The following is a 13,614-nucleotide window of genomic DNA, read 5'->3' as shown; positions in this document are numbered from 1 at the left end:
TTATATTAACTTTTTTAAACTACAGTAAAAGATAACTGACTTGTTAAGCAAAATTAATTATAAAATAATTTTATCTCAGCAGAAGATTGCAACCTTTATTTGTAAAAAGCCAGATAGTAAATATTTTAGCTTCTTGTTTTTGTATTGCAACTAATCAGTCCCATCACAATAGCAAAAACCTCTGTAGATAATATGGAACATAAGTATGGCTTTGTTCTAGTAAAACTTCATTTTGAAAACAGGTGACAAGACTGATTTAAGAACTTTCCATAGGAAAAATCAAGATGGTGAATAGCTGACAAACCCTGGGACGTTGACCTGCAAGATTTCAAACAAATACTCCGGATTTTCGTGGCAGCAAGGATAGGGTAATCCTGCTTTTTCTGCCGACCAAGATACTGTCAATTCACAGGGTTCACATAATATTCATTGACTAACACATAAGCTAACTTTTTAAAGGGCGTAACAACCTGGTTCAGGGTCATGCTGCTACTGTCGGCCTGCCTGTCAGCCAGTTAGGAACAGCTAGGAGCAGGATCAGATAGACCCAGCCGATCCACTGCTTTTTTCTTTTTTCTCTCTGTTAATTTCCTCCCACCTGGGTCAGTAAAGCAAAGACAAAACAGGTACTAAAGAAAAACAGGAGAACTCTTAGACAAAAGATAAACTGAGAAAGGAATATGTAAGAACTCGTTGACTCCATCAAAAACCAAATCTGTGAATCATGGGCATTGAAGAAGGAGAAGAGGTACAAGTCAAAGGGATACATAATATATTCAAAGTAACAGCAGGAAACTTCCCAAATCTCAAGAAAGAGTTGTCAGAGAGTTGTACAGGAAGCCTCTTGGACACTAAACAGACTTGACCAAAATAGAACCTCTCCACAGTATATTATTGTTAAAACAACTAGCACAGGGAACAGAGAAAGAATATTGAAGGTGGTAAGAGAGAAAAAACAAATAACATATAAAGGGAACCCCATCAAAATAATGGCAGACTTATCAACAGAAAACTTAAAAGCAAGGAGAGCATGCAGTGAGGTATTTCAGGAACTGAAAGAAAACAATTTCAGTTCTAGGATACTCTACCTAGCAAAACTATCATTCAAAATTGACGGAGGAATAAAAGTCTTCCACGCTAACAGAAACTGAAACAATATATGACCACCAAGCCAACACTACAGAAGATTCTGAAAGGAATGCAACACATGGGAGACAAAAACAAACATAACCATGACATACAGGAAGTATTAAACCCCACAAGAACAGACAAGGACTCAGAAGGTATCATTGAATTCGCTGCATGCACTCAAATCCTTGAACAACAAAAATACGTAAATGGTCAGAATCACCACATACCTCTCAATACTAACATAGAATGTTAATGAACTCAACTCCCCCATCAATAGACATTGTTTGGCAAAGTGTATTAAAAAGGAAGGTCCGACAATCTGTTGTTTACAAGAGACCCACCTTGTTGACAAAAACAAACACTGGCTTAGGGTGAAAGGCTGGAAGAAGATTTACCAAGCTAATGGTTCCCCTAAACAGGCAGGAAGAGCAATACTTATATCAGATAAAGTAGACTTCACACTTACATTTGTCAAAAGAGACAAAGAAGGTCACTTCATACTAATAAAAGGAGCAATACATCAAGAGGAAATAACAATTATCATCTTATATGCACCCAAAGTTAGTGCACCCAACTTCATTAAACAGATTAAAGGACTTAAAACTGTGTATATAGACTACAACACAGTGGTAGTGGGAGACTTTGCTATCCCTCTGTTACCAATATGTATGTCATCCAGACAAAAAATCAACAAAGAAATCCTACAACTAAATGACACTATAGATCTCATGGAACTGAAAGATGTCTACAGAATATTTCATCTTGTAACAGCAAAATATGCATGTTCACAGCAGTCCAACTTTCTCCAAAAGAGACCATGTTTTAGGGCACAAAGCAAGTCTCAACAAATATGAAAAACACTGAAATAACACTTTGAATACTATTTGATCAAAATGCAATAAAACTAAAACTCAACAACAAAAGGAGCAGCAAAAAATAAACAATTAGAGACTGAACAGCACAGTGCTAATGATCAGTGGGTCACAGAAAAATAAGTTTCTGGAATTTAATGAAAATTAAAACAACCCATCAGAACCTATGGGACACAGTAATGGCAGTCCTAAAAGGAAAGTTTACAGCCATGAGTTCATACATTGTTAACAGCTATTCTCATTTCTAATAGTACATGTTAATTTTGAATTTGTATTCCTAATTAATTCTATAATTCTATTATAGTATTACTATTCTACAATAGTAACTCTTTTATGTCTTGGTTCTTTAAATCATTGTTGATTCATACATTCTGTTTAGCATATCTGAATTTTTTTCTATATATGCCTTTGTGAAAATGTGCCATAGTTACCTATTGTTGATGGAAATTCCACTGTTGCATTGACAGTGCTTGTATGTTACATATAACATACACACAATATATATATATATGTAAATCTCTATCTATCATGTATCTCTCTACACATATACACATTTTGACAAACACATATAATTGCGTTTTTCCCAGGGATATACTGAATAGTGGAATGGGTGAACCACAGAAAACACATATGGACTGCTTTAGTACATAGGCCAAAGACTTTTCCTAAATGCTTGTAACAATTTTTATACCTGCCAGGAAACATCTTATATTTTCCATTTTTTTCTTTTTTTTTGTTCTTTCTGTTTTGATTTGCCCGATTTCATCCTGACTTTACTTTTATTCTTGTTTATATACTAATGGCATCATTTATTACTGCATGATTTGCAAAATTTGTGTATAATTTAATAATCCTTTGCTTTTCCTCACAATGTTGTGTGTTATCTGGGCAGTTTCTTGGCTAGCTTCAGTGAGCTTTATTCCAGCAGCAGCTGGAATAAATTGATGGCCTTCTTGATACATGTGGGGGTTTTACTTTTTTTTAATGGTTCTTAGATGAGGTACCTCAGTCTTCTTCCACTTGACTCTTTATCAGCAAGTGTGCTTGCTGGGCTTTTTTACATAATGATCTGGAAACACTTCACCATTAGAACACTTCCATGAGTGCAACTTGTAAAACTTAGTAAGGTCTAGGGTTATTATATTCTGTTGTAAAAGCATGTCACAAGACCCGTCCAGATTCAAGACTAGAAAAATAGAGAAAACTCCTCAAATAACTGCAGAGACTTTGTATTGAATGCATGTATTATCAGTCATCAACCATTGCATTAACTTTTCCTTGCATTCTCTCAATACTTTCTGTAATTTTCAGTGTAGATACTTGTATCATACTTTTGGATTTATTTACAGAAATTCTGTATTTTGTTGGTGTTAATAACATTGACTTGATTCTAGGTGTAATTATTTGTTACTATTATACAGATATACAACAGAGTTTTATATATGGATACTAATTCTAGAACCTTAAGTTCATTTATTAATTTGAACATATTACAAAAATTTTAAAATAATATGTTGATAATCTTGTCATATTCAAACAATGTGAATAGATTTTTATGTCTTTGTTTTTCAGTTCCTATTGAATATTTTTTGCCTCCTCAAACAATACAGTAGCAAAAGTTGGCACAATTTTATATTATTTCCAATCTCAATAACAAAGTTTTCACTAATATACTTCCTAACCTGATATCTACTATGGAATTTTTGTGGCTATTTTTACAGATTAAGAATGCTTTCTTTATTCCTTAGTTATTTAGAGTTCTTATTATTAATAAGTGTTTCCTTTGATCAACTCTTTTTTGGCAACTATTAAGATGATCACATGGCCTTTCTCATTATTTCCATGAATATGAAGAATAGTGTAGACTGATTTTCAAACCAATCTTATATTCTGTGTAACTCTCCCAAAATTAAGATTTCTAGGCTGCCAGATTTTATATGTTAATATTTTAGAAATGCAAAATTTAAACAAATATTAGATTTCTGTATTTCCGAGAAAACTGCTACATAAATTCCCTTCTTTGTAACGTTCTTATCATGTGATGCTCAAATGGAAAAAGCTTTAGTCAGTGATCACTTTTTTACTATTTCTTGGAAAGTATTGTGTAAAATTGGGCATCACATTTGGAAAAGTACATTGTTAAAATTTATTTTGATACTTGTATGTGTACAATTGGGCATCTTTATCTGTGAGGTTTGGCACCTATGTGTTCAATTCAGCTAAAAAATATTTGGGAAAACAGAATATCTTTACTGAACATGGACAGACTTCTTTTTATAAGCATTACATAAATGTTATAACTATTTACATAGCACTTGCATTGTATTATGTATTATGTAATCTAGAATATTTAAAATATATTAAGGGATTGCATAGATTATGTACAAAGGAACTTGTTCATGCGCAGATTTTGGTATGGGGGCCTGGAACCATTCCCTGGAGGACTACTAATTTTTAAGTTAATAGATAATTAAATGTGTATGTATGTGTGTGTGTGTGTGTGTGCATATATATTCCTATTTATCTTCTTTTGTCAATTTAACAAAATCATACTTCAATCAATTCATCCAAAAATTTGCATGAATTCATTTATGTCATCTTCTTTTCTGCTTTGCATCAGCATGAAATATATTGATATCTACTTTTTTCATTTCTTTAATTGACAGTATGTAGATTTTTTTCATTTTTATCACCTTTATTAGGAGCTTATTACTTTTTAAAAATTGTGTCAAAAACAAATTTTACTTTATTGCCTTCCTTTATTTATTTTGTTTCATTAAATTGTTCTGTGTTCTAGTCTGTTAACATTACTTTGTTTTTTCTTTTTCTATTTTCTCTAGATGTTAGGCTAAATTACATATTTAGTTTTTATTATACACATTTCATTCTCAGAATTTTATAAATAAAGATAATTTATTTTTCTTTTCAAAACATAATACTCCAATTCATGCTCTGGAAATTTTCTTTCATCTTCTGATTATTTAGGTATGAACTATTTAACCTGGAGCCAGTGGCTCATGTCTATAATTCTAGCTACTGACCCCATCCAAACTAATAGCTGGGGGTAGGGGCACAACCTGTCATCATGAGCTTGAGGCAGGCTAAGATCAGGAACATCACCATTCCAGGCCTCCGGGACAATAGGATTTGTGAGCTCCCATTTCTATGTGAAAAAAAAGCTGGACATGATGATGGTACTCTTGTCATTTCAGCGACATCAAGGAGTGTAAAATAGTAGGATCATGGCCCTGGTCGTCCTGATCAAAAACAAGACCCTATCTGCAAAATAACCAGACCAAAAAAAGACTGAGGTGTGAATCAAGTGACAGAGACTCTACCTAGGAAGTGTGAAACCCTGAGTTCAAATGCCAGTGCTGTCAAAAAAAGAGTAATATTTAAATAATAGAAGATTGGTGATTCTTTCCTTGTAATTGATCATTACACTGCTTCCATTATGTCTGGAAAGTCTCTCTCTTTTTTTAATTGATGAGAAATTTCTCCATGGTTCAAAAATTTGGCAAATGGTCTGAGTTCATTTGAAGACAATTATGAATTGTGTTCTTTGGATGCATAATTCTACAGATCAGTGGATTTTCTTTTGCTATTTTTTTCTGAAATATTTTGTTGAGATTTTTTATTTCATTTTGCTACAGTCACTCTGTTAATTTGTTACTGTGGATTTGTATATTTCTCCTTTGGTTTTTATAATATTTATATAATTTATTGCTAGATCATTTAGGTTTAGGATTTATAGGAGAATGGTACATTGCTGAAGATTATATAAATTACATTGTGATATATTCTTTTTCCTCCTAAAAATTATTACACATTCATTTTTAATGAGGATAAAATCTGACACTTTTGCCAGGAGTACTTATTCATTAATCTGTTAATATAATTATTAACATATCTTACTTTAAGTTTCCCATGTGACTGCTTTATTTTTATGCGACACATGTATCATTTTTCCCTTTTTATTTTGGGGAGTTATTAATATGCTCTCCATATTCTTAATAGTTATTAGTCATAAATACTTTTCTATATCTGTCATGAATTCTTAATATATACCAACAAATGTTAGGATTACTAACGTCTTTCTATTTCCAGTATTTTTCACGTAATTTAGTTTTACTTGATATAACCAACTGTAGTTTTCTTTAAATTTATCTGTTCATCTTTTTGAATATATAGATACATTTCCTAATGTGACTATTTCTGAAAAAATAAATATGATATTCTGTAGTGACAAAATATTTTGAGATAATTGTGTTCTCTGAAAATGACAGCTGTCAAAAGTTTTGAACATAGTATTGGTTTGAAGAAGAGCTTACATAGTTGGATACTATGATGCTCCTTTGTCATCATATTGGTTAACTGAGTCTGGCAAGTCCCAGATGTTAGTAGTTTGAGGGGTTCTTGAAAAGAGACACAGACAATATATCCAGATAACTCCTGCATGACAATAGGCAATTAAGAATAGGAAAGAATAAAATAGGATAAGAAAATAATAATGAAAATGTAAATAAAAAAGTAAATAAAGGGAAAATTAAGTAGAAGAGAATGTTTTGAAATATAAAATAAACTTGATCACATTTAAGGACTTACATGAGAACAAAGAGGTGAAGATACAGGTCAGGAGGATGGTTGATAATCAAATTTCCTTAGCGAATTAAGTACATAGTGCAGCATATCAGTAGAAAGTTAATATTTAGAATGTGATAGAATTTCCTTATGATGGAGGGAAAATAGTGAATATAGAATATATACATGTATGTGTGTAGGTGGATATGTGTATTTGTGTGTGTGTGTGTGTGTGTGTGTGTGTTTGTGTGTGAAGGTGCAGGCATAATTTTATTCTGCTTTGGTTTAAGTAAGTTGTGTAACACCAGATGGACCATTACCTCTGTAAAGAACAAAGCAAGGTCATTTGCTGGAGACCACTGGGAATGCTGAGGTTTCTCAGGAGCTTTCAAAAGAGAAAATACTGTAAAATGTTAATTTAAATATGAATAAATGAATAAACAATAAAACACTAAGAAAAGTCTGTATAATATAAGGACTTCAGTCAATGTGATTTATGTCAATGTACCAGACTAATGTGAGATGCTTCTAATGAGAGGAACTGAACTCCCAATATGTGGGAATTTTCTATACTATCCTCAGATTTTTTTTCCTGCAAATCTAAAGCAATGCTAAAAAGTAATGTTTACTTTAAAAAAAAGCATGCATTTTATGGCAGGTAAATTATACATCAATAAAATTGGTTTTTAAACTTTGAAAAAAAATAATAAGATAAAAATTGTAAAATGCTTACCTGGAGTAAAAGTGAAAGTTTCTGAACACTGTTTTGTCACCAGATAAAATCTGTGGATTTTCTATTGGTGTTACTACAATTACCTGGATAATTTCATCGAAAATATTCAGCAATTCAACTATAGGACAGAAAAAAGGTGAATATTTAGATCGGTTTAGTGTTTGATATTTAAAGAAGAAAACTTTAAAATATAGGTAGAAGAGTGGTGAAAGAATGGGCCATGTTCGAAGGACTCAAAGGGTCAGGCAATAGCAGAGAGCTTATTCACAACAAGAAAGTACTGGGGCAGAGAAGAAGCCACTATAAAAGGACTGAATTGTCTGAGGAAAGAGAAAGAAGAATATTGGAAATTTTAAATTGAGTCATCTTTTTTTTTTTTCCTAGAGTAAGGGAGAACACTTGTTAAATACGTGTTAAAAAAACACGACACATGGTATTGAGGTAAAATCAATCTAGCAATATGTGTGCAAATTACAGACTTAATAAAATCCTTGAAAAATTAAATGAGTCTCCCATTTAAAAAAAGGCATTACCAGCAGAATTCATTCTAACTGGAGAAAGCATATTTTAAAATTCTGTATAAGTCTTAGTAATAACAGCAACATACCATAGTAAGAATTTTAATTTAGTTGAGAGTGCTTTTCAATCAGTGGAAAGAAATAAAATAACTGAGAATTTTGCCTGGAGTTTTCTGAGATATTTAGCCATACCAAAAAGGAGAAAATAGAGTCAAGATTAACACTGAGACCTTATATTGTGTCTGTTCAATTATTCCCACAGCTCTAGTAGTTCTTCTGTGCTCCTTTCTAGAGTTGGTTGGTTGGTATAAGACAATTTTAATGAGATTTGTAACCTTATCATTTAATCTCCCTATCCAGCCATTTCTTTCTTCAAGTCATCTTTAGGTTGCATTCATGGTGTTGTTCCCGAAGTGACTTAAACAAAGGAGAGGTGACAGAAGTCTGCAGTGGCTGCAGACAATAGCAGAATGCTTTTACTGTAAAGAACTTAAAAACAAAAAACACAAATAAAATGTGCACATTAGCAATTCTAATATTTCCAGTGATAACATATTCCTCCCTAAAATGTATTTGGCAACCTAAGCTCTAAATAATTCTTGGAATTACTGATTCTAAATATAGGACATCTTCACTTTGCATGTTTCTTTTACATGTAAATTTCAGTATTTACATGTGCATGTAAATACTTTTAATATTTTAATAAAATAATACCAGTGCCAACAAAACAGACTTCAAATTTTAATTAACATGACATACTGAATGTAAGTAGTTGTATAAATTATGAACCTCAGTGTTGGATTTCATTACACACACACCATTAAGTGATTAACTGATCAGTGATCAACCATGTCACTTCTGTCACTTTCTGTCACTGCATGTGTTAGTCAGTGTACCCAACAACTGAGCCTGAAGTTGATGGATTCCTTATTTCACAGTGATAAACAGCCATGACAATTGAAATGAATAATACAATGAGGCAACCTGCAATAAAGATGAAAGTGGAGCAAAGAAATGAAAAATGATAACACTGACCAAAACAAAGTACAATTTGAATGGAATGCAGTTGGAGATATAGAACACAGAGCTGATGATGGACAGATTGACATTGCCACTATTTTAGAGACTAGAAAAGTAGAAGACTTTATTGAAGGCAAATTTAGAAACATAAGGAGGAAAATGCTTATAAGGAAATGCCCCAAAGAAACAAACACTGATAAAAACTTTCACATTAAGAATCTGTAAAGCTATTTCACAATATTGAACAAACACAGGAAAAGATACTGGGAGATGAGCTCAATTTAGAATCAAATATGATAATTCACAAAGCATAGAAGAGATGCTCACTCAGGATCATTTATTACATGATAATGGTGGGGGAAGAGGTGGGGAAATGGTGAAGGAGGGTGAATGTGGTGCAAATACTATGTATATATGTATATAAATGGAAAAATGATATCTGTTGAAACTATTTCAGGAATGGGGGAGGTGGGAAGAAGGAGAATGGTGAAGGGGGTGAATTCAAGTATGATATATTTGATGTACTGTAAGAACTTTTGTAAATGGCACAATGTACCCCATCCAAGAAAACAATAAAAAAATGTAAAAAACAAAGTACATGACAAAGAGAAAGTGAATTTGCTTTTTTACTAAGAAATAAAACACTTTAACTTCAATATTTTTACTGAAAGAGTAGCTTTACTATTTTTCATTTCTCTAAACATAATTAATGGTAAGAGAGTTTTTAACATTTTGGCAAATTAAAAGCAAAAAATCCCACCAAGAATGTTGGAAAAATATATTTTAAGGTTCATGGAACACATGTTTTCCCATTTATTACCCAAATCAGTTTTGCATGGTTTCTGCTTACAAGTTGTGCTCTGCCATCTGGACTGCTACATAAAGTGAGGGTGGCCATCACTACATAAATGACTGTCAGGTAGCACAGTTTTAATACTTAGTCTTTAGTAACATTGTGCTTTATGTCCATTTGGAGACCTTCCAATCATACAGTAAATATACAGCAACTCAGCTACACATGCTAATTAATTAAATAATTATTGTGCATGGTGGGGGGTACGTTGTAGCACTTACAAAAGTTCTTACAATGTATCAAATATATCACACTTGAATTCATCCCCTCTATCATTCTCCTTCCCCCTCCATTCCTGGAATAGTTTCAACATGCATCATTTTTTAATTTTTATATTTACTTACATGTGTATATACTATTTGCTCCGTATTCACCCTCCCACACCCTTTCCCCACCACCTCCCTCATTCACTGGTACCAATTCCTCACCCCTACCTCAGGTGCAGGACTTATTCCTCCCTCTTGTTCTCCGATTTTGTAGAAGAAAAGAACAAACAAAAAAATGACATCTTTGCTTGTTTAAGATAGCTACATAGAGAATTTCCTTCTGACATTTCTATGTATATATGTATTATAAGCCCAATTGGTTCATCTCCTTTATTTTTCTTTTCTCTACCTTAGTCCCTTTATTATGGTGGTTTCAACCACTTTAAAAATTCTATGTTCATTGTTGTATAGAGAGTGCATCAGTCATATTCACCGTCTTAAATTCCTGCTTTTACCCTACTACTTTTGTTTGTGACCTCCCCTTGGTGTGACCTGATTTTCATAATATTCCTTTATTTGTATTAGGTCTATATTCTATATATAAGAGAAAACATGTTAATTTAAACAGAAAAATTGTAATAGGAATAATTTGAGCTTATTTGGGCAAAATTATTTATCTAACCCTATAGCTCCATATATTTCTATAACTGAACACTAAGTTTGAATTTATCAGTTGTTACCATAGAACTTTAGTTTTGTCCTTTTTTGTGATCACTTGAAAAACTATTACATTTTTTAAGTTGCAGAAATTAACTCTTGAAATAGATACTTTGCTTTAATTTTATACTGTATCAGAGTAATATGGAGGTATAAATTTTATTTTAATTTCCACAATTATCAATGCAATAAAAAATTTCCTAGTCCCATATTTCTGGGGTTTTGTATAATATTAGTGATTTTTGATGCACTTTATTGCCATTTCTTCTGATGGGGCTTATAACGTTATCTTCTGTAAAATAGCATCAGATTATTTTTCTAACACAATTTCTGCCTCTGAACATCTTGTTACCTAGAAAGATGCCTAAAACTAGTTCACTCTTAGAAATTCTTTTATCCAAAAGTAGAGTCTGGACTTCAAATCCTGTTTATGAGATTCTTGTCATTCCAATACAAATGTCGAAAATATCAAACATGACTAATTATACTAGCATAGATAGACATCTCATAAGTGGATGTTTTTCTTCATATATATAAATGTATATGACTGATATGTATATTTTGAATATAAAGACGTATAGGTATGTATGGTTACCATATGTATATACTAGTTATCTCCATCACTTCTGGTTGGTAACATTTTTTATATCCCTTTCTCAATCTGCAGTGTTCTGTCTGTGGATTAATATGAATATTATTTGGTAGCATATTTTGGAAGATCTCACATAGTCACTGCCAGCCTTTACTTTCTTCAAATACCTTCAGATGTGTTTGGGCTCCAGTCCCTCTTCTGAGTCTTTCCATGTGAACCTGAAGATTGCTCAGTCTCTCCATTCCCAATATAGTGAAATGTGACAAGCCTTGCTGGATCATGTGAAATAGCTGTGCCTATTAAAGTAAGTTCATTTTTTTATTAAATTTACTGCTAATAAGCTTATTTTTAAATAAGGTCATAGGCTTATAGGGTCAGAAAATGTCACAACTGTGACTGAGTAGCCACATCAATTGCTATTAAGCCAGAGATAAAATACACATTACACAAACCAAAAACAGTGCAGTCAATTTGAGGTTGTATTTTATTTTTATGCTAAAAATAATACTAAAATTAGAAGTTTTGAAACAAAGGAAAGATAAGAAGAATATTCCTTAAGTCAATACCTCAAAAATACATACATGTACATAATGGTGAATATATTTTTCTGCAACATATTTACAAGTTTTTTATTTATGATAGTTTCTTAAACATTTTTTATTTTGATAAGTGTAAATTATATTAGAGTTGTTAAATTCTGCATAGCATTATGTTCTGTGAATATAGAATATTTTATGTTAACTTTTTCTATAATTGGACAGTGAGTCTGAGTTGTTAGAAAATACAGTCTTCATGTTAAAAAATAATTTCAATTCCTTCTTCCCCTGCTCCTCCTCTCCATTCTCCTCTTCATCCTCTTTCTTCTTTGAGTGCTGGGGATTGATCTCAGGGCCTCATGCACACTAGGCAAATGAGTTATAGTCTCAGCCTCAACTCTTCTTTTAATAACAAAACTAACTGCTTTATGTTATAGTCTCTCTCCCCTTTCTGTGCTTCATTAGTTTTTCTGATAATAAGTAATAGCTAATGAAAATGAAAATGTAGTGGCATTTTTCAATTTATGCAATAACCAGCAAGTGAAGAGAGAGCATAAATTGAAGGCAAGGGATTTTATTTAAAGACATTATTAAGTGACTCCCTGAGTTCAAACCCCAGTCCCACCAAAAACAAAAACAAAAGAATATTATTAGAAAGACTTTACCTTTGGCTGTATTTTCTGAGTGTATGAAATAACATAGAGTTTCTGTCATTATCAAAGTTTCTATTAATTCTCCCAAAATAACAGTTAAGAGTATTTTCCCACATTGTCTCAGTTTGCAAAAAATATTAAATTGAATTTTATAGAGCTTATTAATGTAAGACTGCAAGCCCTTGACCACATGTGTGATAACTGTACAAAGACATGGTGGGAAAGCAGAGCTTACTGCAATGTTATTCTTGTGAAGTTAAAGGAGAGTGTATTTACAAAATAGTGGAATTTTAAAATTACATTAGTTGATTGTGATTTGGGATTGTCATTCATGTCTTCATGTGACAGGTATCAGTTTGTTTCTAGTCAAATTATATAATTTATCCTGAGAAATACAATTTTTCTGCACTATATTAGGGTAATAAAAAAGGTTAATGAAAAACTAGAACTAAGCTGCAACTAGGAGAGAGAACATTACCAGGGAATAAGTGAGATTAACTCTACAGTAACATCGATTTAAAACTGGATTGGATAGCTGTCGGGCTTTTTTATAACATTGGGAAATGATTGATTCCTCTATAAGTTTTATTCCAATACAAGATTGAGTTACCAAGCAGCCAGTTACAGTGAGACAACAATTGATTGTTATATTCTATTTTTAAATTGAACTCTTGTAATAATGAACATAGGAAAGCAAAAGTTGGTCTCAGATAAGTGCTCACATGTACATAAGGTTTCATCCATGCATCTTCATCTTTCATAGCACAAAAATAATTAACAGAACTTCATAAGGGGAATAGAGGAATATGGAAGAATATGGAACTAAATAACAGCATAAAATGAAAAATCTAAAAGACTATTTCAGTCGTGTTAGTAGACTTCAGTATTGAAGTAAAAGCAGCTGACAGGTACAGTTATATGTATATACATGGAATTCTATGTTCTTTAATTAGTAAAGTATTATCATGTCCCTTCTTCCTTAATGTGTAATTTTGTGATCTGGAACAAAACATTCACCTAACTCATAGAGCTGTTTTCTGTATTGTCCATAAATTACTTTTTAATATTCTAAATGCATTCATGTACTCACTATTTTGATTTCCTAAAAAATTGGTAAAGTACTTAAGTTTGTAAATGGTTCACAGTCAAGACTACAAATGAAAGATGTGAAAATGAGAACATTATATTAAATATTAGTACTT

This window comes from Castor canadensis, chromosome 4, assembly GCF_047511655.1.
Source record: "Castor canadensis chromosome 4, mCasCan1.hap1v2, whole genome shotgun sequence".
In the NCBI taxonomy this organism is placed as follows: domain Eukaryota; kingdom Metazoa; phylum Chordata; class Mammalia; order Rodentia; family Castoridae; genus Castor; species Castor canadensis.
This window is presented reverse-complemented; position numbering follows the sequence as displayed.